General features: G+C 45.3%; 1 protein-coding gene across 1 annotated transcript in view; it reads left to right on the top strand.

The window, feature by feature from the left end:
• Positions 1 to 621: 621 nt before the first annotated feature.
• Positions 622 to 26,661, top strand: part of MIDEAS (mitotic deacetylase associated SANT domain protein) — a 137,258-nt gene continuing 111,218 nt past the window's right edge. Inside the window, exon 1 of the mRNA XM_077464548.1 lies at positions 622 to 803. The gene's annotated coding sequence lies outside the window, so the exon portion shown is untranslated. The remainder of the gene's footprint in view (positions 804 to 26,661) is intronic.

Here is a 26,661-nt window from a genome sequence, read left to right as displayed (position 1 = left end):
CCTATTGTAGACGCTATAACTTTTGCGCAAACCAATCAATAAAAGCTTATTGTGTTTTTTTTTTTTTACCAAAAATATGTAGAAGAATACGTATCGGCCTAAACTGAGGAAATTTTTTTTTATATATATATATATATTTTTTTTTTTTTGAGGATATTTATTATAGCAAAACGTAAAAAATAATGCGTTTTTTTCAAAAATTGTTGCACTTTTTTGTTTATAGCACAAAAAATAAACACAGCAGGGGTGATCAAATACTACCAAAAGAAATCTCTATTTGTGGGGAAAAAAGGACGGCAATTTTGTTTGGGAGCCACTTCGCACGACCGCGCAATTGTCAGTTAAAGCGACGCAAAAAACGCTCTGGTCTTTGGCCAGCCGAATGCTCCGGGGCTGCAGTGGTTAACCTCCTGCAGAGAGTGATCGGAACAATCCGGATGTCCAGAGCCCGGACTCCCCTGACCTGTCAGTGTCAGCCTGTCCAGGGTGTCCTGTCCTGCAGCACTGATCCAAAGGTCACCCATCCCTGCCTGCAGATCACATTCCTGCACTTCCCTCTTCCACCAGAGGGAGGAGCAGAGGAGACGAGGAAGTGACGCCTGCATGGAGTGAGACTACCAGAGAAAACAAGTTTTTGGAGGACTGGGAGTTGTTGACTTGTTGGGGGAAGCAGTGCAGTGCTGGGTGTGGACTCCGGATTGAGTCCTGCATACTGAGTGTTGGAGTTTGGGAAGTTTTCTCTGCACGTCCATTACTGACAGCTGGAGGAATCGCAGCCTGTGGATGGAGGGGACTGAGGACAGGTCTGTACGATGCCCTGAGCATGTCCTGGGGGGAGGGGGGCTCATTCACATCATGTCACATGGCAATCATCTCCATGTCATGGAGGAGAGCTCAGATCTTCCTGTTTGTGTTATAATGCAGGATAAATGCATGTGCAAGAAAAGTGTCTCACTTCCACCATTGCAGCGCTTTCACTTGCTGCATGTGTTTGCATTGGAACTTATCACAAACGCATGAAAATGCAACTTGGCGAAAACTAAAAGTGCTGCAAACCTATTACAGACCCATGTGAATGTTCATGCAGAACATCATAATGTGGGATTACAAAAGTAATGGAGCCCTAAGTACTCACAGAAACCGCAAGCAACTACATGTTTTTGATGCACGTTTAACATGCAGTTGCGTTTTTCTATCTGCGTTTGTCCTTTGTGGTCACTTCTTCTTTCTATGTTTGGGCTTCTATGTGCACGGTGATCCTTTTGCAGTGTGTTTGCATGCATTTTTGTGCATTTGCATGCTGTACTTTTTTTGCACTGTGCTGCACTGCAGTGGGATGAACTATATCCATAGGATAGCCTGGATTTTGGATTGCAGTCCAAAATGCATCCAACTGCATCTAGGGTGAAAGGCTCTTTAGCGCTAAAAAAAACCGCCTTAAAACCTCCTCCGATGCCACCCCAGTGTAAAAGTGCGAGTGCTTTCACACTGGGGCAATGCGCTTGTGGGACATTACAAAAACTCCTGCAAGCAGCGGTTTGGGAACGCTGTATACAGCGCTCCTAAGCCACCCCTGCCCATTGGAATACATGGGCATCGCTTCCAAAGTGCCCAAAAAGCGTTTCAGAAGCACCGCAACACTCTGGTTTTAACCCTTTCTTCAGTCACTAGTGGGGGTTAAATGCGACCCCCGCTAGCAGCCAAAAAGCGCAGCTAAAACAACAGTAAAGTGCTGCTAAAACAAGCGGCACGGTCCCAGTGTGAAAGTAGCCTCAGGGGCAGTTCACACTTGTGCAAAGCCAAACATCGCATGTAATTCGCAGCGCACTGCTGTTCACATTTATTTGCGATGTCTGTGTGGTGCGATATCATACAGATAGTATGGCTAATATCGCACCACATTCGGTCCAAACGCGCACAGGACCCTTTTTCTGTTCGGACCAGAATCGGATCACGTGCGTGTTCACACATATGCGATCCGATTCATGTCTGAACTGTCAGTTCGCAGTGCGATATGCAAGCTAAAATGGGGGTGTCGTTAACATATAATGACACTCCCCAGCAGTTTGCATATGGCAGTGTGAACTGCCGTGCGTGTCGGGCACGATGCGGGAACCCGCAGTGGATTCTCGCATCGCACAAGTGTGAACCGGCCCTAAGAGCTTCATATCACATTCCCTGTGGTGTGCGTGTGCTTCCTTTTTGTGTGTTTTTATGTGTTTTGTGATGCATTTGCAGAGCATTTTTTTTCCTGAGTTGTATTCACATGCTTTTACAGCACAAAATGCAGCATGCTCCCCCTTTTTTATTAAACCCAGGTGAAAGTACTGGAAGCGAAACATATGGGGGTCCCGAAATGAGTGAAAATCACATGCAGTTCTGTGCAGCTGCCTTTTCAAATGCATTTTAGAAAAAGGAGACTTTTTTTTTCCCCCTGCGTTTCCTTTGCCACAAGTACAGCAGCCCATGCAAATGAATGGCAATAGAGATACAAATATGTGAACAGAGCCCACGGCCCTATTCACAATGGCACTGTCAAACCTGCATTTCTGTGCATTTAGAGGACTTTCTCATATAAACACATGTAATGTTTTTTTTTTTATTTAATTTTTTTAGTGGCGCTGTTCACACTGAGCGGGTTTAGAGAAACGAGAATTCTGTGGGTTTAGGGCCCAATTAGGACACTCTAAATTCATGTAAACGCAGCTAAAGCAGAACCATGTAAAAGCAGGAAGAAGGGATCTGGAAGTCATAAAAGTCGTTTACACTTCCTGGATCGCTTCTCCTGCTTTTAAAAAAAGGTAAACACTGGAGCGCCAGTGTGAATGAGGTGTCATCTAGGCTCACTGAAACACCTCCAATTTTCTTGTATGTGCATTCATGTTGCATTGTAAAATGCATATGACCCTTAGGCCGCATTCACACCTGAATGATGTGCGTTTTAACACAACAGCTCATTGGGGTTCATTTACTAAAGCTGGGGAGCGCAAAATGAACCTCACCGACTTGAACAGGCTGCTTGCTGCATAAGAAATGCACCAGAAAAAAGCTCAATCGACATACGTTTTTCACCCAGAAAACCGTTTTGTGTGCGTTTCTAGAAACGCAGGCAGAAAGGTGTGTTTCGATGCTGTGGAGATGTGAATGCAGCCATAGGACTTTTTTTTTTTTTTTTTTACACTGCAACCCCGCACTTTCAATTAGCAGTTCTGCATGCACAATAATATACAAGCATTTTTAACGTGTTTGCGTTGAGATTTTTTCCCCCCAATGCCTTATTTATAATTTTTATTTACTGAGTTGCTTTTACATGCGTTCATGTGCACTCCCGTGTGTTCCAGTTCTTTTACATGCGTTCATGTGCACTCCCATGTGTTCCAGTACTTTTACATGCCAAAAATGCAGCATGCTGTAAGCCGCAAAGGCTTGCTGAAAATACACACATTTTTTTTGCACATGCATTCCTACTGCATTTAATTGCATATGATGTACAAAAATACAGTTGAAAGCATTTTGTTATATCTAGTTGATAAATGCAAAAAATAAAAATAAATTCTATTGATCCTGCCAGTAATCTTGTGAGCAGAGAACATCCTACAATGCATTCATCGTTGCATTGTTCCTAAGTATCACTGAGGACTAGAGAACCCCTCCCATTTATGTTATCCAAATAAGGGGGAAGGTGTTCTGTAGATCTTGCACCCTTCCCATCCTAGGGTGCTTTTTTATATATACAGTATAGTGAGTGAGTGTTGTTATAAGACCACAAGTGTAGGATCACCAGGTGGTGAAGATAAAGGAGAAAAGCATGAAAATTATAAACTAATGCAGCCACCATGTCTGCTATTGGTCCAGGACCAATACATTACATGGCACACTTTTCACATTTTATTTGTAAAAAATGTGGAAAACCATTTACGGTATCATTTTCCTTCCACTTTACAGTTATGTGCCACTTTGTGTTGGTCTAACACATGAAATGCCAATACAATATATTTATGTTTTTGGTTGTAACATGACAAAATGTGGAATATTTCAAGAGGTATGAATACTTTTTCAAGGCACTGTATATAATGTTTCTTTCTTTTTCTTTTTTTTTTTTCTCAGCCTGTAAACGCTCCTCTTCTGTAAACGCCTGTGTCCATGGACACACAGGCTAACCTAGAGGAGCTTTTATAGGCTGAAAAAAAAGATGCCAAATGCCTGTAATGGCGCCATTTTTTTTTTTAACTATTTCAGCCCTGGAGAATTTAGCTGGCCAAAGACCAGAGCACTTTTTGCGATACGGCACTGCGTCGCTTTAACTGACAATTGCATGGTCGTGTGATCTGGCTCTCAATATTGACATCCTTTTTTTTTTTTCTCCCCCAAATAAATCTTTTTTTTTGGTGGTATTTGATCACCTCTGCGTTTTTTACTTTTTATGCTATAAACAAAAAAAAAGACAATTTTGAAAAAAACGCATTATTTTTTACTTTTTGCTATAGTAAATATCCTCAAAAATATATATATAAAAAAAAAAATTCCCTCAGTTTAGGCCAATACGTATTCTTCTACATATTTTTGGTAAAAAAAAATAAAAAATCGCAGTAAGTGTTTATTGACTGGTTTGCACAAAAGTTATAGCGTCTACAAAATAGTGGATAGTATTACGGCATTTTTATTATTATTATTTTTTTTTTATCAGTAATGGCGGCGATCAACAATTTTTATTGTGACTGTGACATTATGGCAGACACATCGGACACTTTTAGTGCTATTTTGGGATCATTCACATTTATACTGCGATCAGTGTGATTAAAAAATGCACTGATTACTGTGTAAATGTGACTGGCAGTGAAGGGGTTAACCAGGAGGGGGCGCTGCAGGGGTTCAGTGTGTTCTAGGGAGTGATTCTAACTGTGGGGGGGCTGTGTGTGTGACACAACACTGATCACAGCTCCCGATTAAAGGGAGCTGTGATCAGTGTCCTGTCACTAGGCAGAACAGGAAATGCTAGTTTACATCAGCATTTCCCCCGTTTTCCCTCTCCGTGAGGCGATCGTGGGTATCCCCGCGGACATCGAGTCCGTGTGACCCACGGTCGGACTCACGGAGTTCACAGCGAGCGTGCACCTGCTATCCAAGCTTCGCGAGATCACGTACAATAACGTGATTTCGTGCAGCGGAGCCAACCTGTCGCAGTAAAACTGTGGCGGCTGGTCCGCAATCGGTTAAGCTCAGTTTGCATGAGGCCTTAGGTGAGATTCACACCTACGCATTTTTAGTGCTTTTTGTGGATTTGCACTACAGAACGTGTTCTATAGGAAACAATGTTGGATGGACTGTAGTGCTAATCTTCAAAAGGCACTAAAATGCATAGGTGTGAATGAGGCCTTAGAGGGGAAATTGTCCAATGGGGGACACTAGTTCTGGTCACTAACTGGGGTTCTTCTCACTTTTTCCTCTCACTTCCTGTTGTGGCTATAGCACAGGAAGTGAAGAGAAATCTTCCCAATGGGACGCGGATAGCAAAAAAAAAAAACTTAAAGGCAAAGGTTAAAGTGAAACTCCAGCCAAAATATATTTTTGTTGTTTGGTGTAGTGTGAAGAATGGTTTGAACACCTGCTTTTATCTTCTTCAAAATGTCAACTTTTATTTGGTTTTGAATAAATTGGAAAAAGCTTAGCCACTGTGATGGGATTCTCTATGTACTGTATTACATAGTAAAAAAAAATTTGATGCAAGCATTTTCTGGTCAAAAGCAGTCTAAAATGGTGGTTCTCAACCCCGTCCTCAGGTACCCCCAACAGGCCATGTTTTGGGAATTTCTCTTAGGACCAGTTCACACCATAGAAACGCATTCCGGATGCATTCCTGCTACTTTTCTGCATGTGCAGTCCAGAGCAATTTTTCCTCCTTTTTTTTTTTTTTTTTTTTATTAACCTTACATAAGGACATGTGTGTTCTAGTGCATTTTTGATGTGTTTTTACAGCGTTCCAGTGCAGGAAAAATGCAGCACGTTCTACTTTATTTATTTATTTCTGGAACTGCAAGCACTGGTGTGAACTATGCCATTGAAAACCATATAACCTACTTTCCATGCTTTTTTAATGCAGAAAACATGCGCTGGACTGCATGTGGTGTGATAAAATAGCTGTCCAAAATACCAAGCCATTGACTTTGATTTAAAGAGGAAGTAAACCCTGATGAGTTTACTTCCTCTTTCATTCCCTGCAAAGGCAAAGCATAATGGACTACTATGCATCGCATAGTAGCCCATTATGTGTCACCTGACACAGGAGCCAGCGAAGTCGCCGCTGTAGTCTGCCGCATCCATCTTGTTGGTGGGGTCTCGCAGCTCCGCCGCTGTCATTCGGCGAAGCCGCGATGACATCACTCCCGCGCATGCGCACGGGAGCCGACACGCGCGGCAGCTCCGTCGCTGAGAATGCCGCGCTCAGTGCACCTGCGAGCCGCTGTCTACGGCGCATGCGCCGTAGACAGCGGTGCCTGTTTTCGGGCAAATATCTCCTAAACCATATAGGTTTAGGAGATATTGCTTGGACCTACAGGTAAGCCTTAATCTAGGCTTACCTGTAGGTCAAAGTGGTTTGTAAGGGTTTACAACCACTTTAAAGCACCTTTGAAAAATAATGGTAAGCCTGAAAACATGGCCTGTTGGGGCACCTTGAGGACTGGAGTTGAGAAACACTGGTCCAGACAACTCACTGTTTTCCAGATGCATCATCTGAAATTGAAAGAATTCTCCCCTTAGCTTCACTGGAAACGATCTTTCATAAAACTTGGCATCCCCTGGTTACTGCAATTAATAATTTCCCCATGTTTGTGCTGATGATCTGTATGTATAATTAAGCCGAAAACAATTGGAATATTGTCAGTAATTATGACTGAGCCCTTCTTGCTCAGCCACGGCATCCGTTTAACAAGGTCATTTTATGCCTAGCGGGAATTAAGGATGACCTGATCACCGTGATTGGCTGTCACTTGATCGGGAGTCCGTCCCGCCAGCTCCTGATCACATGCCACCATCTTGGATTTGGGAGCTGGCTGTAACTTCATCATCCTGCACTGCCGGCCCCTTTGTTGCAGCGCCCCCACGCTAGGGTTGTCCCGATACCGAGCATTTGCTCCCAATGGCAGATCCGATACCTGGGAGAGATAAAGTGACCCGGTGCAACCAGAAGTCAGTGGACGGAACAATGTAAGTGACATTCCGTGTTGACGTCGGTGGTTGGACATTCCAACGCCCATCTTGGTACAGCCTGCACTCAGCTGCAGTAGGCCAGCAGCCAACATCTTGTTACACCCAGCCCATATAGTTTGGGCAGGGTGTAACAAGATGGCCGCTGCTGCTTTTATGTGGTCGAGTGCAAGGAGTACCAAGATGGGCCGTTGCAGGCAGCCTTTGCCCATAGTATTTCAGTGCCCAATGCCTATAAGTGCCACTCATCAGTGCCAGACACATGTCAATGTCATCCATCAGTGCCACCTGTCAGTGCCAGCCATCAGTGCTCGCCAATCTGTCAGTGCCAGCCATCAGTCAGTGGTTATCAGTGCCACCTAATCCTATCGGTGCTCATCAGTGCTGCATATCAGTGGCACCTAATTTGTATTGTGCTTTAAAAACTGTCACATGACATATAAAAAAAAAAAATATCGGTAATTGGTATTGGCGAGTACTTGAAAAAAGTATCGGTACTTGTACTCCAGTCTTGAAAAAGTGGTATGGGGACAACCCTATCCTACGCATTTGTGAAATGGACAGTCTGCAGGGGGCACTGTCCTGAAGCCTCCAGGGATGGGTGATATGATATCCCAGAAGGCTTTGGGCTGCTGAGAGCTACGTAACGCAAGCCAATGGCGGAGTCCAGCAAAAAAGGGACATACTTTCCAAACAAATGGAGGAAGAAAAAAATAAAATAAATACATGTACGGTAATTATGTAACAGGGAGGGGGAAGGATTAGAAGAATGCTGGCTTTACCTTTCCTATAAAGGTTGGCTTTAATCCCAGTGCAGACTTTTTCAGTAGCCCTCAGCTCGTTAACTTTTATAGGAGAACTGAGGGCTGTTTGAAGTCTGGGTGAGTATAGAGATGAGCTGTGTAAAGACTGACAGGTTGCTAAGGCAGGATATAAAGCCATCATTAGGAGCTAACGATAATGAGAAAAACATAGGGCTGCTATTGCTGAACTATCTTTGTGAAAAAGCTAATTGCTTGGCTGTCCTGCTGAGCTTTCAATGAGTCGGTGACCCTGAACAAGTTTGCACAGCAGGATTTCTGATTGCACTTGCTGCATGCTTGTTCTGGGGCTGTGCTTCAAAGTTTTGCAATGCCAGGCAACAAGTATTTTCAGAAAGAGGTCCGTAATGGCAGCCCCATACTACAGGTAGGTTTCTTTTAAAGGGTCAGTCCCCTACTGAGATTTCAGTGTTTGGTAGAAAGATGAACTGCAGGACTTGTCTATTTTTGTATACTCAAGGCCCGTACACACGATCTGACTTTTTGACAACAAACATTCAAATTAGCTGTTTTAAGGCAACATCCGACAATCGGACAAACTTTTTCACTTTTCATCAGACTTTTCTTGGCTGTGCGAACAGACAAACTTTTTGACGACATAAGTCCGATGGAGCAAAGTCCGATCGTGTGTACACAAAACCATCGGACTTTTGTACAAAGTACAAACGCGCATGCTCAGAACCAATGCAAAAGATCAGACAACAATACAGAAGTTGACCAAAGGGTGGCGCTGGAGTAATTGAATGTCCTCTTTTTGAAGTGCCGTCAGTACATTGAAACGTCACTACGTTCGAGTTTGTTGACTAAAAAGTCCAGTCGTGTGTATGCAATACAAACTTACGGCCAACGCCCTTTGTACAAAAATCCAAGGGAAAGTTTGTAGAAAGTCCGATCGTGTGTGTGGCACTTTACAGTGGTCCCGTTTGGCACAATGTTCACATACATATCTCATACCTGATAGGCTACTGGGGTAGCTGGAAAGCACCGTAGTAGTCATTCTATATAGTGATGGACGTGATTTTCTGGGTCCTGCACAGGTTCTATGCAAGCTGCTTCTCCTCTGCACACTGACCATAGGGGGCGCTCTCTTGGCAATGCCACAATTCATAGAACATCTTGAGTATTTTTTTAACTACTAAAGCTCCAGGAAGATTTATGACCAGGGCATTTCTTGCCATTCAGCACTGCGTTACGTTGACTGACAATTGTGCGGTCATGCGACATTACCCAAAAATGTATTTCCTTTTCCCCCATTAATAGAGCTTTCTTTTCTTGGTATTTGATCACCTCTGCGTTTTATTTTTTGCGCCATAAAAAAAATATCCTATAAAAAAAAAAAAAAAGTAAAACAATTGAATTTCTTCATACATTTAGGTCAATATATAGTCTGCTACATCATTTTTGGTAAAAAAAAAAAAAAAAAAGTTCCACTGCATATAGTGATAGCATCTAAAAATGATGGTATATATTTATGGAATTTTTATTAAATTTTTTTACTAGTAATGGTGGTGATAAGTGACTTTTAGCAGGACTGTAATATTGCAGCGGACACTATACTAATGACACTGGCGGGGAAGGGGTTAACATCGGGGCTATCAAATGGTTACCTGTGTGCCTAAGATGTGTTTCAGTGTAGTGGGGGAGGTGCTTTTACTAGTGGAAGGCATGGATCAGTGTACCTGCTGTACAGGAACACAGGATCCAAGCCTTCTGTACTCCTAGAACGGAAATATGCCTTGTTTACATGGGCAGACTGCAGTTTCTGCCTGTGTACAGAATGATCAGCGGGTGCATCAGGTGGACATCCGGGCTGAGGGCCCCGCTGATTGGGAATGAGCCTCCGGTGGCGCACACTCGTACCCAATACCCAGAAGTGCAGAATCATGTGTATATATACATGATTTTGCACAGCGCTATTGCTCTGTAGCAGTAAATGTCCTGTGGGGCTGTGGGGCGGTCGGCAAGTGAATACAAGGTGTTATATGATTGGAGAAGATGGAAATCACGACTTCAGTGCCTCTCCAGTTCACCCCATCCAATCGAAGAACACCTTGTATTGAAAAGAATCTAAATTAGACCCCTTTCACACCAGGGCGTTTTGCAGGCGCTATAGCGTGAGAAATAGCGCCTTCAATCCGCCCAAAAAAAGCTGCACCATTGTCTGTAGTGTGAAAGCCCGAGGGCTTTCACACTACAGCGGTGCACTGGCAGGACATCAGGGAAAAGTCCTGCCAGCAGCTTCTTTGGAGCAGTGAAGGAGCAGTGTGTTTACCGCTCCTCCACCGTTGCTCCCCATTGAAATCAATGGGGCAGCGCTGTAATACCGCCGGCAAAACGCCGCTATTGCGGCGGGTTGCCGGCGGTTTTAACCCTTTCTCGGCCGATAGCGGGGGGGGGGTAAAAGTGCCTCGCTAGCGGCCGAAATGCGCTGCAAATCTGGAGGTAAAACGCCCCGCTAAAAAAAAGCGGCGTTTTACGGTGTGGTGTGAAAGGGGTCTTAATGGCAGCAGTGTCATGTGAGCGATCCCCTGTGTTCTATGTGCAGGGAAGGGGAAGACGCTCTCACAGCCAACTGCTACAATGGTGGTCATCTTCCCCAGCCAATCAGGTATAAGATATGCATATTTACATTAGGCTAAGCTGGACCAATGTGAGTACGAGATGCAGATAGTTCATAGAGTTTGACCCATTGGCACCAACCGCACACAAATATGCAGCCTCTGGATGAGGGGGTCTTGGTGCCTAAAGGCTGCATATTTGTGTGAATTTGAGAGTGTGAGTACAGGTTATTAGGGAGTGAAACGGATCAAAAAACTCACGGATCGGATCGTTCCTCGGATCAGAGTCACGGATCGGATCATTTTTCGGGCAGCAAATAATAATCTAATTTACAAAAACCTGTGAAAATTCCACCACCATATAGTCCCCGCTGTAATATTGGCTGAGCATGGCTGGGTATCGCCGAGTATGGCTAGGTATTGGCAGGGTGTGGAGCGATGGCTGTGACTGCAATTGTCGCAGAGCAGCGCTGTGGGCACTACAGATCCAGCCCACAGCGCTGCTGCCATCCGATCTCTGCCCTCCACTGTACAGATCTGTACACAGAGGGGAGAGGGGAACCGGCATCATAATGACGCTGGTTTGTTTACAAGTGATCACTCCATAATTTTACAGCGATCACGTTGTAAATGCCGACGGGTGCACCAAGATGGCCACCGCTCCAGAACTAGGCCGAAGCCGCAGCCTTTCCTAAGGCTGGGATCGCGGCGTGTGCCTATCCGTTCGGATCACGGATCGTAAAAAATCCGCTGCACCCCTACAGGTTATGTACAGCATAGTGATGGCATCACTGATACTTTTTCAAGGTAATCTCTGTTTGGCAAAGGCATATGGTGCACACAATAGATTTACTGTATATTCTTTGTGGCTATTGAAGAATCAAACCACTTGCTGACTGTATACTGTACATATACAGCGACAAGGCGCAGGATCACGTACCTAGTATGTGATCCTGCACTTCTGCGTCTGGGGTGTGCATTGGGCGCTGCTGGCGACCCACTCCAGCTGCGATTAGACACAGCGGAAGCTGATTTGCAGGTACCATGGACTTAATGTCCACTGGTACCTGTCAATCATTGGGCAGAGAGCCAGAATGCTTATGTAAACAAGGCAGATTGCTGTTCTGTCAGTAGGGAAGGCATTGATCCTCTGTGCCCGCAAAGCAGGAACATGGATCAGTGCCTTATAGTAAAAGCAGCGCGCGCGCGCGCACACACACACACGGAGAAAGCATATTTAATCGTTTGATCGCCCCAGATGTTAACCCCTTCCCAGTACAGTGACGGTGCATATTTTTTAGCACTGATCACTGTATCAGTGTCAGTCTTTGTCCGCCATAGTATTGCAGTCCTGCTATAAGTCGCTGATAGCTGTCATTACTAATAAAAAATAAATAAGGATTTAATAAATATATCCCATAGTTTGTTGACCCTATAACTTTTGTGTAAACCAATATACACTTATTGGGATTTTTTTTCTTACAAAAACATGCAGCAGGATACATATTGGCTTAAAGTGTTTCTGCACCTAAAAAAAAATATTAAAAGTCAGCAGCTACTAATATTGCAGCTGCTGACTTTTAATAAATGGACACTTACCTGTCCCAGGGTCCAGCGATGTCGGCGGCAGATGACGAGCAATCGCTCGTCTCTCAGCTGCCCCCGCCGCCATCCTCTGTCAGGGAATCGGGAAGTGAAGCATTGCGGCTTCACTGCCCCGTTCCCTACTGCGCATGCGCGAGTCGCGCTGCGTGTCTCTGCTGGTCCCCACTGTGTCCTGGGAACAGTGTGTTTCCCAGAACACAACGGGGAGGGCGGGGCATCTGCGGCGGTCTGTCCCGGAAGTGGGTGCAGATACCTGGCTTATCCAGGTAACTGCACCCCTCTCCCCCCCTGAAAGGTGCAGATTGTGGCACCGGAGGGGGGGAGGGATCAGATTAGCGGAACTTCCCCTTTAGGGTGGAGAACCGCTTTAAATTAACGAAGAAATTAGATTTTACAAATTTTTTTTTTTTTTTTTTATTGGATTTGTTGTACAGCAGAAAGTAAAAAAAATATAAATAAAAAGTGTGTGTAATAAATAAATAAATATATATATATATATATTAGGGATGCACCGAAATTTCGGCCGCCGAAACATATCGGCCGAAAATTGTGTTTTCGGCAAAATGCCGAAAGGAAAATCTTGCCGAAAATGGGGGCGGGGCCTTGCGTGGCTCCGCCCCCTGGTGCCGCCCATTGCACGTGTGTTTTCCTGGCTCGTCCCCAGTCCTCTGTCCTCCGTCCTCCCTCCTCCCTCCTCCCTCCTCCTTTCCTCCCGCCCGACAGTGCGGTGATCTCCGTGTGTCACGGAGCTGTGCATTGAATTGCCCGGGCGGCTGCAGTAACAATGTCCCGCCTCCTGTGACAGACGGTACACTGATCCAATGGTGGGACATTGAATCAGCGTGACGTGATTACAGGAGGCGGGACATTGTTACTGCAGCCGCCCGGGAAATTCAATGCACAGCTCCGTGACACACACGGAGATCACCGCACAGATCCGGGCATGGGTGAGGCTGCATTTAGACACTGAATAAGGGGGAAAGAGTGTGCCCAGGGCAAGCATTGCAGAGTTTTGTCCGCAGCTAAATCAAGTTTTTTGTGCCCACAGTGCTGCTGCATCCAAAAGTCATTTGTTTGCCTCTGAGACTATCTACCTCTGGCCACTTGTGTGAATGTAGCCATGCTATATAACACCAGGTCACAGGACAAAGGCTGTACTCCCTTTATTGACCATATAAAAAATAATAATAATCTTGATTTTGACCCGGCTAGTTTTTTATCGCCATGTGATAGAATGGGGAAGGGTTAAGTTATTGCTAGTAGAGGTAACGATATGAGAATTCCCAATAGAAGTCTGTTGGAACGGAACCAGCTAGCTTGCTTGGGGCCAGTTCACACCAGATGCAGTTCCGTGTGCTTTTTTTTTTTTTTGCACAAAATGCATGCACAGTGTTTTCCATGTATTCCAATGGCTCTAGTTCACACCATGCAGTCAGTTTCCACACCGGAAACTGACTGCATGGTGTGAACTAAAGCCATTGGAATACATGGAAAACACTGTGCATGTATTTTTATCAGGCAGGCTGCATCTGAGGGGGAACTGGTGAGGCTGCTTTGATCTCCTGTACCATGCCTGCAGTCTCTGACCATCTCCTGTACCATGCCTGCAGTCTCTGACCAGCTCCTGTATCATGTCTGCAGTCTCTGACCAGCTCCTGTACCATGTCTGCAGTCTCTGACCAGCTCCTGTACCATATCCCAAGTCTCTGACCAGCTCCTGTACCATGCCTGCAGTCTCTGACCAGCTCCTGTACCATGCCTGCAGTCTCTGACCAGCTCCTGTACCATGCCTGCAGTCTCTGACCAGCTCCTGTACCATGCCTGCAGTCTCTGACCAGCTCCTGTACCATGCCTGCAGTCTCTGACCAGCTCCTGTACCATGCCTGCAGTCTCTGACCAGCTCCTGTACCATGCCTGCAGTCTCTGACCATCTCCTGTACCATGCCTGCAGTCTCTGACCATCTCCTGTACCATGCCTGCAGTCTCTGACCATCTCCTGTACCATGCCTGCAGTCTCTGACCATCTCCTGTACCATGCCTGCAGTCTCTGACCATCTCTTGTAATATGTCCCCAGTCTCTGACCATCTCTTGTAATATGTCCCCAGTCTCTGACCATCTGCTGTATGAAAATATTTTTTAAAAACAGTCATTTTCGGTATCGGTGCTGTTTCGGTATCGGTTTTCAGCCTAGTGTATTTTTCATTTTCGGTATCGGTTTCGGCACCAAAAAACCCATTCGGTGCACCCTATATATAAATATATTTATATATATATATATATATATATATTATATTCCCAAAATTTCATTTTCAATTTGTTTATAGCACAAAGGGGTTTACTTCCTCTTTAAAGGGGTTGTGCTTTTGACCTTGCAGTCACCGGCCCCCTAGCTCCCCTGTTTTACTTACCCGAGCCCCGAATTTCCATCCGCACATCCCCACCGTCCCTCTCTCCATGGGTTCCTGGCACTTAATTGGCTAGATTGATAGCAGTGCAGCCATTGGCTTCTGCTGCTGTCAATCAAATCCAATGTCGCGGGATTGGGGTCGAGTCCTGCATTCAGCTTCTATGGACACCGAATGCTGGACTCGGGAGCGCACCCACAAGGTAACCCCCTTCGGGAGATCGCTTCTCTAATGCCGGCCATACACGGTTCGAATTTCGAAAGAATTTTCTTTCGAAAATCGTATCTAAGAATTTTCGTATGAATTTCGCACCATTAGTGGGCTGCAGCAACAGCCGATTTTCGTGCCGAAATAAAATTTGAGGAATCGGACATGTTTTTTGAAAAACTAACGATTTTCTAATCAATGATGGGAGAATCGTGCGAGAAACGTAATAAGAAAAGAAAATGTACGGAGATAAAAGAAAATGTATGGAGAGAAAAGAAGATTCCCAGCCAAGAAAGTAGCAACATGAGGTGAAATTGAAGGCTTGGTCGGCCGAATTTCGAAAATCAATGGTGGCATCATCGGATCACAGAAAAAACGAATTTTCTGATTTTGAAAAGAAAATTCGTTCGAAATTCGACCGTGTATGGCCTGCATAAGTCTAATCTGATATGGGGAGGGACCCCAGAAATGGATGTCCTGGGCCACTCTGTGCAAAACGAGCTGCACAGTGGAGGTGTGACATGTTTGTTATTTAAAAAAATTTAAAAACGATCCTTTAGTATCGCTTTAAGGGTATGTGCAGACTGAACGTGGGTTTGAAATTGTGTGAATTCAGCTGAACTCGCATGATTTCAAACCTGCGTTTCAGTGCGAGTTCGGGGGGGCTGATCTGAAAGACATTTGTGCGAGTTCCTGCACAGATGTCTATAGAAATCGCCCCAGACGTTGCCAAAAGTAGTGTAGGAGCTACTTTTGGAAATCAGTGCGACTTCGCACCGATTGTGACAGTGGCGTTACTGGCACTAGGCTGTGCGTTGGCATGCGACAAATCGCACCAGTGAGATCGGGGGCTAAACCAGCTGATCATTTGTGATATCTCCCAGGGGCTCTATTGCTGAGGTTTCTGCACACCTCTCATTATAATGAGGTGTTCCCACTCTGCTGCTGGTTTTTATTTGTATTTATGTTCTGAAGAATGCAGCAGTGCTAAAGTGCGGTGGTTGTACCTTGGGCATAGTAACCTGATGTATCTGCGTGGGATGTTGTGTAAAGGTGACAGGTCTGCTCTATTAGTTTCTTGCAAATGAATCTGTAGATAGGAGACGGAAGATTGTGTAATTCTGTGTTCTAAAGGTCAGCCGGATGACTTAATTTTAAAGCAATATGAGATTTAATTTGCTGGAATGTGGAGGGCGAACATCAGCGATTGAAGGAAATGCCTTGGCAGGCTTGCAGAGAGTCCGAGCACGCAGCACAGCGCTTTCATGGTCTTACATCAGCAGTGCCGATAAGTCATGTGACCTCACCACATTGTCTATGTTCTACTGACTCCCAACATGTTCCACTGGGGTGGGGAAGCCGGATTAATATTTTTTATTGATGTAGGGTTCTGGGTTCTTCTTTAAACGCAGAGCGCTGCATTTGACACTCTGTGATAAAATGTGACAGATGTGCATCCCGGTGGAAGCGTCATTACAGCTGCCCTGCATACTTTGGAATTAATAGTCTGGGTGTTGAGTGATAGTTATTGTGCAAGATTGCATTTGCAGAACGGTGTTGATTTGCATTGCAAATAGCGCAGAGCAGATCCCAGCCCATGGGCACGGGGCCAAGTTCCTCTCTGTCCTTTGACCCAGAGTCTCTTCTCAAGTTCACTTTGTGTAATGCTGAGTTTGGGTGTCGCTGTGGAGAATGGAGCAATTGTTTTGGCTGAAAAAAAAAAATCTAGTTTGACAGTTTTTTTTTTTTTTTGTGTTAGAAATTTAAATATAGAAATTGTTTGATGTTTGGCAATTTAGTGTCGTCAGAGGGGAAAGGAGATACTGTGGTTAGAAAGAAGCGCCTGTGTGCGGAGTATTGGCTCTGCTTAGCTTTTTCTGTTCAGCATGGCATTACCGTGATATAGTCTACAGTAGTGACAGCCGACTTGGGTACTATTGGGGGCCTCAAGTGCACCCCCATAAGGCTGCACAATAGCATCATGTTCATGCTTTGCAGTGCATTGTGTTGTTAGGCAGCACACTCAAAATTATTGGGCCTTTAATGCACCTTTGTTTACAGTGTACTGCCACACACTCTGAAGAGAAAGTACAAGTAAAATAAGCCCTATTGTTGGCATCATTGCCAGTAATGGAAACTCCTAGCACTGGTGTCCGGGACTGCAATAAAAATCTTTAGCATCAGTGTTAGTGGATGCAATATTAGCCTCCAGAATTGGTTTCCGTGATTGGGATAATATCATAACTTCCAGCATTGGGGTCAGTGGCCGCAATTGCCGCACCCGGCATTGGGGCCCAGTGGCCGCAATTGCCGCACCCGGCATTGGGGCCCAGTGGCCGCAATTGCCGCACCCGGCATTGGGGCCCAGTGGCCGCAATTGCCGCACCCGGCATTGGGGCCCAGTGGCTCCACCCCCAAGATTGGCAACAGAGTAAAAACACTGCTGCGGATTCTGCCAGCGTGCATGATGATGTCACAGACCAAGTTTTACGTTCCATAAGATAAGGTCCTTATCTTCTGGAACTGGTGGAAATAAATGCAAAAAAAAAAAAATTAATTTTACCTACAGGTAAGCTTTATTCTAACCTTACCTGTAGGTAAAAATAAGAGCAGTGGGTCTGCTACCACTTTAACCACTTCCCGCCCGGCCTGTAGCAGAATGATGGCTGGGCGGTGGTTCAGTTATCCTGACTCGGTGTCATATGACGTCCAGCAGGATAACTGCCGGTGTGCACCCACTTGCGCCTGACAGTTGCGAGTAGAGGAGAGCCGATTGGCGGCTCTCCTGACAAGGGGGGGGGGGGGGTTATCAGCGCAGCCCCCCCCGTAGATGCCCACACTGGACCACTAGGGATGCCGCCAGGACCACCAGGGAAGCTCCCAACGTGTGGTTGGCCAGGTATGTCCCCCTTGGCCACCAGGGATGACACAGTGTGCCCAACATGCCAATCGGTGCCAGTCAGTGCCCATTATGAATGTCTGCCAGATCAGTGCCGCCCGTCAGTGCAGCCTCCTCGGTGCCCGTCAGTGCAGCCTCCTCGGTGCCCGTCAGTGCAGCCTCCTCGGTACCCGTCAGTGCAGCCTCCTCGGTGCCCGTCAGTGCAGCCTCCTCGGTGCCCGTCAGTGCAGCCTCCTCGGTGCCCGTCATTGAAGGAGAAAACATACTTATTTACAACATTTTATAACAGAAACTAAGAAAAACTTTATTTTTATTATAAATTTTCGGTCTTTTTCTATTTGCACAAAAAAATAAAAACCCCAGCAGTGATCAAATACCACCAAATGAAAGCTCTATTTGTGGGAACACAATGCTAAAAAATGTGTTTGGGTACAGTGTAGCATGACCGCACAATTGTCATTCAAAGTGCAACAGAGCTGAAAGCTAAAAATTGGCTGGGGCAGGAAGGGGGTGTAAGTGCCTGGTATTGACGTGGTTAAAGCGTTTGTTAACCCAACATTTCATATTCCTGATATGTGCCTGATTTACCAGGTACTTGTATGAGAGAGCATCCTCTTCTGGTTGTATTGCCCTGGTTCAAATTTGTACGATTTGACATGTAAAATCGGCGGCAATGGCACCATCCTAATCGGTGCAATGCTGCATTTGCAGCGCCACACCGATTTCAAAAAGTAGTTTCTGTACTACTTTTTGCAATGCGGGCTGCGATTTTACATTGACATCTGTGCAGAACTCGCACGGCTTCATTCCCGCAGCTCGGTGTGAACCTGGGCTTATGTGAGATCCCTGGTGTATCTGCCAGTCCCCTTGTTTTCTTATCACAAACTGACCACACTAGACAGGAGAGAATATCTTTAGGCATTTACTGGGAAGCTCAGTGTGCTGATGCTTCTTCTTCCCCCAGCTCTTATGCAGCTGAAAACAGAGGGAATGTGCTCACTTGTAAAAAAGGGAAAAAATATATATTTATTACATTTATTTTATTTTTTTTTATATCTACAAAAATGTGATTGTTTACAATCACTAAGTTTAATCTGCCTAAATTCTGCCTTTCCCGGTTACCCCCTTCATCGACATGGAAATGTTTAAAATTAAATCTTTCTGTTTTCATTTACGTACTTTATTTTAGTGATGTCATCACTGGGTCTCTGTGCTTCTCTATGCAATGCAGGCAGATGGTGATTGGTTGGAGGGGCTGTACAAAGCTTCCTGAAAACATCACAGTGCCCCTTGTGTCTCGGTACTCCTTTAACCACTTTCAGACCGGACCATTTTGCTGGTCAATGACCAGAGGTCTTTTTACAATTTGGCACTGCGCTGCTTTAACTGGTAATTGCGCGGTCATGCAATGTTGTACCCAAACAAAATTTGCGTCCTTTTCCCACAAATAGAGCTTTCTTTTGATGGTATTTGATTGCCTCTGCGATTTTTATTTTTTGCGATATAAACGTAAAAAGACCGCAAATTTTGAAAAAAATGATATTTTCTACTTTTTATTAGAAAAATCCAATAAACTCAATTTTAGTCATACATTTAGGCCAAAATGTATTCAGCCACATGTCTTTGGTAAAAAAAAAGTCAATAATTGTATATTTATTGGTTTGCGCAAAAGTTGTCACATCTACAAACTAAGGTACGTTTTCTGGAATTTACGCAGCTTTTAGTTTACGACTGCCTATCTCATTTCTTGAGGTGCTAAAATGGCAGGGCAGTACAAAACCCCCCCAAATGACCCCATTTTGGAAAGTAGACACCCTGAGGAAATTGATAAGTGGCATGTTGAGCCCATTGAATATTTTATTTTTTTGCCTCAAGCGATTGAATAATGACAAAAAAACTATTTTTTTTTTTTTTTTTTTTTTACACAAAGTTGTCACTAAATGATATATTGCTCACACATGCTATGGGCATATGTGAAATGACACCCCAAAATAAATTCTGCTGCTTCTCCTGAGTACGGGGATACCACATATGTGGGACTTTTTGGGAGCCTAGCCGCGTACGGGGCCCCGAAAACCAAGCACCGCCTTCAGGCTTTCTAAGGGCGTAAATTTTTGATTTCACTTCTCACTACCTATTACAGTTTTGAAGGCCATAAAATGCCAAGATGGCACAAAACCCCCACAAATGACCCCATTTTAGAAAGTAGACACCCCAAGCTATTTGCTGAGAGGCATGTTGAGTCCATGGAATATTTTATATTTTGCCACAAGTTGCGGGAAAATTACAAACTTTTTTTTTTTTTTTCACAAAGTTGTCACTAAATGATATATTGCTCACGCATGCCATGGGCATATGTGAAATGACACCCCAAAATAAATTCTGCTGCTTCTCCTGAGTACGGGGATACCACATATGTGGGACTTTTTGGGAGCCTAGCCGCGTACGGGGCCCCGAAAACCAAGCACCGCCTTCAGGCTTTCTAAGGGCGTTACAGTTTTGAAGGCCATAAAATGCCAAGATGGCACAACCCCCCCCAAATGACCCCATTTTGGAAAGTAGACACCCCTAAATTTAGGGGTACACTAGTGAGACTAGGTAATAAATGGCGGGTGCCCTGAAACTATAAAAAAATAACTAACCAACCAGCGTCACCTGTAACAGTTATATGGTGATCACTGGTGAAAGGGTTAACTAGGGGGCAATCGGGGCTTTATGCGGTAGTATATGGGGGTCCCTGGCGCTATAAAAAGCTGCGGCGAACCTAAATACCTACCTGCCTAACTAGCGTCACCTGTGACACTAATACAGCGATCAGAAAAACGATCGCTTATTAGGCTGGGTTCACACTGGAGCGATGCGGGAACGCCACGAATCCGCGGCGGGTTCCCGCATCGCATGCCTCCCGGCGGCAGTTCACACTGCACTATGCGAACTGCTGGGAGTGTCAGTGCAATGTTACTGACACCCCCAGATCAGTTCGCATATCGCAGTGCGATCTGCAAACTCGGATCGCATGGTGTGAACACCCATGCGATCCGATTCTGCTGCGGACCAAAAAAAGGGTCCCGTGCGAATGTGCGGCGGGTGCGACGCAAATTCAGCCATACTATCTGTATGGCTGAACTCGAATCGCACAGAGATCGGATGTGATTTGCACTGCAGTGCGGTGCGAATCACATCCGTTCTCATAAACCGCTGCAATGTGAACCCAGCCTTAGTGACACTGGCGACGGGGGGTGATCACGGGGTTAAACCTTTATTGGGGGGGTTAGGGGGGTACATTAGAACTAAAGGGGGCTAACCCTAACTGTCCTAACAGTTATTACAGTCACAAATGACACCAATGCAAAAAAAAATAAAAAATGCAATTGGTGTCACTGTGACTGGGGGGGCAGGGGTGATTGGGGGGGTGATCGGGGGGTGAAGGGGGGGTGTGAGTGTGCCTGGCATGTTCTACTGTGAAGTGTCGTGTTGGTGCAACTCACCGATCCTCTCTCCTCGGTGCCGGAATGAAAAATACCGACACGGAGGAGAGATTACATCACTTCCTCTCCTGTGTTTACATTACAGGAGAGGAAGTGATGTCACGGAGCATTTCCATTCGTCGGGAGCGATCGCGAGGGGGTGGCCATGAATGAATGGCCGTCCCCTCATCCCGGATCGCTCCCGAACGAATACCGACCGCCGCAGGCACCGGGGGGGGCCCGATCGGGCCCCCCACCCGCGGGAAGGCAGGGACGTACAGGTACGCCCATATGCCTGCCCGTGCCATTCTGACGACGTATATCGTCGTGCGGCGGTCGGCAAGTGGTTAAAGAGCCCTTAGTCTTGATGCAATCAATGGGCTAGCTCTTCAGAAGAGTTATGTAAATATCAAAATGCCTTGATGAAAGGTTTTCAGTTTGCAGTGGGAGTCTCTAGCAGGCTAATTGTGCATACAGACCACCCTAGATAACTGCATCATGTAGGGTTGTTCTTCTGTATTTGAAAAAACTGATATCCAATGAAGGAAGGGAAGGTTTTGGGACTTGTACACAGTATGGCTGGTGAGGAAAAAGGGTTATCAAACTGAATTTCATCGTGGGCCGCATCAGCATTACGGTTGCCCTCAAAGGGCCGGTTGTATCTGTAAGACTAGATGTCCAGAGCACCCCACACCTTCTTCTTACCTCAGATGTCAAGAGTCTCCCTTGCATCACAGTGCATCCCCCATCTTATGCTGCTGCGGGGAAGTAGCTGGGGGCACTGCTGGAAAGCAAAAAGGGCAGGGTCTGGAGGAGGACCACAGGGGGGCAGGAATTAGTTGTCAGAGTCTGCTGAATGGTGAGACCATGGGAGGAGGAGAAGAAGGGGTGCTGTGGCTGTACAGAGAGGCACAGCGTCTGGTGGAGGATTTCAGTCCTCCTCTCTGCTGCCAACTGCTGAGACAAGGTGGGAATAGAGACGAGGTGGGGGGGGGGGCATGGCAGCTGCAGGGGAGTTGCAAGGGCCACATGATATAGCCTGGAGGGGCATATTTGACACAAGGACTAGATGATGCTGGATGCCTTCCAACCAGAAAATGAGACCTCCTCTATCTGACTCTGATTCACACTAGATGCAGTGCAAATCCGCACCGCATCAAAATCACAACCTATTCATGCAAATTGATTGATCGCAGAGTGTATGTTACATTAAAGACACCTGCAATCAGTTTGCAAAACGCAAAGTGATTCCGGTGCTGACAAAAAAAGGGTCCTACACAAGTTTCGTCCGAATGCGATGCATATTCAGCCATACAGAATTTGTATGTCAACTCCAGACATCGCATGCGGTGCGATCTAATGCGGTCTAGTGTGAACTGGCCCTTACTGCACCTTCTAATGCACACTGTGAGAAGCTCTCAGTGTGCAGTGAAATCAGAGCTATTTCAGTACAGGAGAGGAGCCTGTACACTTGTACAAGACTAAAGATAAGGCTGGTGTTCAGCTTTAACAACTTGGGGGTTTTCCATTAAGCCATGCAAAAAAAAACATAAAGCAAAGAAAATATTCTTCTTGGGAGTTTCCACTTGTCCTGCCATAAGTGGCTCATTTCTAGTTGAGTGAACAGTCTGAGTTGACTGTGTGGAGTTTAGCAGATCATGATAATTAAAGATAAGGATCTGTTCCACTACCTAGGCAAACACAAGGGGTGCACCCGCAGAGGCTGAATTGCTGCATAGATATTTCTTGCTTAGGCCTCATGTACACGGGACGTTTTTACAGCTGCTGTTTTTGGCTTCAGGCGTTTTTTTTTCTACAGTCAACAAACTCTCCCGCATGTTATCCTATGTGTCCATGAACACAAAGGCTGTTATCAACTGTTTTTGGCTGGGGTGTTTTTCAGCTGTGAAAACGCTTGAACGTCAAAAAAAGCGCTAAAACTCACTGCAAAGCTACTGCCGTTTTTATTACGTTCTTATAATGTCCAGTGTGCATGACGTCTTAAAGGGGAGGTAAAGCTTTGTGTTTTTTCACCTTTAATGCACCCTATGCATTAAGATGAAAAAATACCTTGCACTCTCCGGCTCCCCCGAGCCCCCCGTTTTACTTACCTGAGCCCCAAATCTCCGTGGGTGCAATCCCACGTTGCTTCCCCCAGCTCTTGTAGTCTCTTCATTGGATGATTGATAGCAGCGCAGCCATTGGTTTCCCGCTGCTGTCAATCAAATCAATGATGCCGGGGCGGGGCTGAGTGATGCACTCTGCAGCTATGGCCGCCGACTGTATCACACGGGAGCGCGCCCGCAAGCTAACCCCCTTGGGAGAGCGCTTCCCAGAGAGGGGGGTTGGCTCTTGCAGGGAGGAGCCGAGACAACCGCCCATGGACCCCAGAAGACCAGGATCGGGGCTACTCTGTGCAAAAATGAACTGCACAGTGGAGGTAAGTATGACATGTTTGTTATTTAAAAAAAAAAAAATATGAAACCATTGCTTATAACAACAACTGACAACTAGAACAAAGTGTTTTCTATGACCCGCTCCATTTCAGAAGAATTTGTGGAATCCTGACCTGAACCTAACACAGATGGGAGGGGCGGCTCATCGCAGGCAGGGTGCATTTGTAGGTGTGAATTCACCTTTACAGGAGCAGAGTGGAAATCCCAGATAAAGAACATCTGTTTTAATGACCTTTGGGAAAGGGGAGGGATTCTCTTTTATATTGGAGAATTCTTCTCACTTCCCATTGTTATCTACAGCAAAGGAAGTGAGGGAGATTCTCCCCAACAGGTCAGAAAGCAAAGAAAATCAGACTCTCCCTGACTATTTCTCTTAGAGCATCCTATGGAGCCACCCATGAATGCAGGGACTAAAGTTGTGTCTCCCTACACTGTGTACATCAATAGAAGCACACAGCCCCATAGCTTAGGATGGCAAGCCCCCCCCCCCCTCTACTCCACACTCTTCCTCCTTTCTCCAAGATTGACTGGAGACTACACTGTCTGCTGTTAACTCTTTTCTTGCTTGGGCAAGAATTGTACAGTTAATTTAGTTGACATACACATATATGCGGCCTCGCTGAAGTGGGTCAGATTTTTCCTTTTTTTTTCTTTTTTTTTTTGCTTTCTGTGTCTCATTGTGGAGATTTCCCTTCACTTCCTGTCCCTAACCAAAACAAGAAGTGACAGCAAATCCCTGCAAATTAAAGGGAATTCCTTGGGATACTATTATTATTTTTATTATTATTATACAGGTTTTATATAGCGCCAACAGTTTGCTCAGCGCTTTACAACATGAGGGCAGACATTACAGCTACATTACTATTTGGTACAAGAGGAATCGGAGGGCCCTGCTCGTTAGAGCTTACAATCTAAAAAGGAAGGGGCAATTGATACAAAAGGTAATAGCTGTGGGGGGATGAGCTGATGGAGAAAGTAAAACAGTGTTAGTTAGAAGCAGGATAGGCTTCTTTGAAGAGAAGGGTTTTCGGGGATCGTCTAAGGATGGATAGATTAGGGGACAGTCGGACAGATTGGGTAGGGAGTTCCAAAGGATGGGAGAAGCTCTGGAGAAATCCTGGAGGCGAGTTTGGGAGGTGGTGACAAGGGAGCTAGAGAGCTGGGGGTCATGGGATGACCGAAGAGAGTGGCTTGGTTGGTATTTTGGGACTAGGTTAGTGATGTAACTAGGGGCAGAGTTATGGATGGCTTTGTAAATTATCGTTAGCACTTTGAATTTTATTCGTTGGGTGAGTGGAAGCCAGTGGAGGGATTGGCAGAGAGGGGTGGAGGACACTGAATGGCTGGTAAGGTAGATGAGTCTGGCAGCGGCATTCATTATGGACTGAAGGGGGGATAGTCTATGTAAAGGTAATCCAATGAGGAGGGAGTTGCAGTAGTCGAGGCGAGAGATGACCAGGGAGTGAATTAGAAGCTTGGTGGTGTCATTAGTTAAAAAGGCGTATTCTGGAAATGTTGCGGAGGCTAAGGCGGCATGATTTGGACAGGGCTTGTATGTGGGCCTGAAAGGACAGTGCGGAGTCTAAGGTTACCCCCAGCACCCTGGCATGTGGGGACGGACTGATAGATGTGCCATTGATCTTGACAGAGAAGTCAGGCGAAGGGGCACGTGGGGGAGGAAATATTTCGCTCGGTTTTAGATAGATTAAGTTTGAGGAAGTGGTGTGACATCCAGGCTGATATGTCTGTTAGTAAATCAGTGATGTGTGAGGAGATTGATGGGGTGAGCTGAGGGACAGAGATATAGATTTGGGTGTCACCAGCATATAAATGGTAGTGAAAGCCATGGGAGACTATCAGCTGACCCAGGGAGGACATGTAGATCGAGAATAGTAGAGGTCCAAGGACAGAACCTTGGGGGACCCCAACGCAAAGGGGAGTTGGAGAAGAGGAAGTGGAGTTATAAGTGATACTGAAGGTGCGATGAGATAAGATTTCTCTCCACACTGTCCAAAACAAAAAAACTATCTTTAGTTATACTTTAACCCATTCAGGTGCACCCTATAGCAGTTTTTACAGGGCGGTGTATGTGTATATATAATATAAATATATTACCCAAATGGCTACTCACTTCCACTGTGATTATACACAGCAGGAGCTGTGTGTTCAGTGGACTCGATGTCCGCCGGCACCCAACAATCATGAGGAAAGCCGCAGAATGGCAGTCTGCCTATGTAAACAAGGCAGATTGACAGGAGGAAACGGATGGAATTTGTGTCCCTGCACAGCAGGGGGGAAAATTCCATCTCTTCCCCTAGTAAAAGCAGTTAACCCTTTGATCGCCCTTTCCAGTAAGTGTCATTAGTACAGTGACAGTGCATATTTTTTTAGCACCGATCACTGTATTAGTGTCACTATTCCCCAAAAAGTGACAATTGTCAGAATGTCTGCTGTAATATTGCAGTCCCACTATAAGTCCCTGATTGCCACCATTTCTAGTAAATAAATAAATAAAATGATCCCATAGTTTAGAGACACTATAAATTTTGCACAAACCAATCAATATACACTTGGGATTTATTTATTTATTTTTTGTAGCAGAATACATATTGGCCTAAATTTTATGAAGAAATTTAGATTTTTATTATTATTAAAATTATATATAGTTTTGTTTTATACCGCAAAAAATGAGGGGATCAAATGCCACCAATAGAAAGCTCTATTTGTGGGGAAAAAAGGACATACATTTTATTTGGGTACAACGTCACATGACCACATGATCAGTTAAATTCACACAGTGCTGTATCATAAAAAAAAAAAATTGCCTGGTCATGAATGGGGGTAAATCCTTCCGGAAGTTAAGTGATTAAAACAGAACTTGGCCTTGAATTTAAAAAACTTGCAAATGTGCACCGTGCCTTGTACTGTATAGTTTATCTGGCGTACGGCGTCTCTTCTGTAATGAAGGCGTTTTACCTTCCTCCATGCAAGATGCTTTAGAATGTACTGCCTAGTTCAGTGTACATTCTCGGCACA

The sequence above is a fragment of the Lithobates pipiens genome, unplaced genomic scaffold (assembly GCF_037356315.1).
Source record: "Lithobates pipiens isolate NorthernLeopardFrog02 unplaced genomic scaffold, aLitPip1_a1.2 Scaffold_30, whole genome shotgun sequence".
Taxonomy (NCBI): Eukaryota; Metazoa; Chordata; class Amphibia; order Anura; family Ranidae; genus Lithobates; species Lithobates pipiens.
Note: the sequence above shows the minus strand (reverse complement) of the source record. Positions and strands in the feature narration are given on the sequence as shown.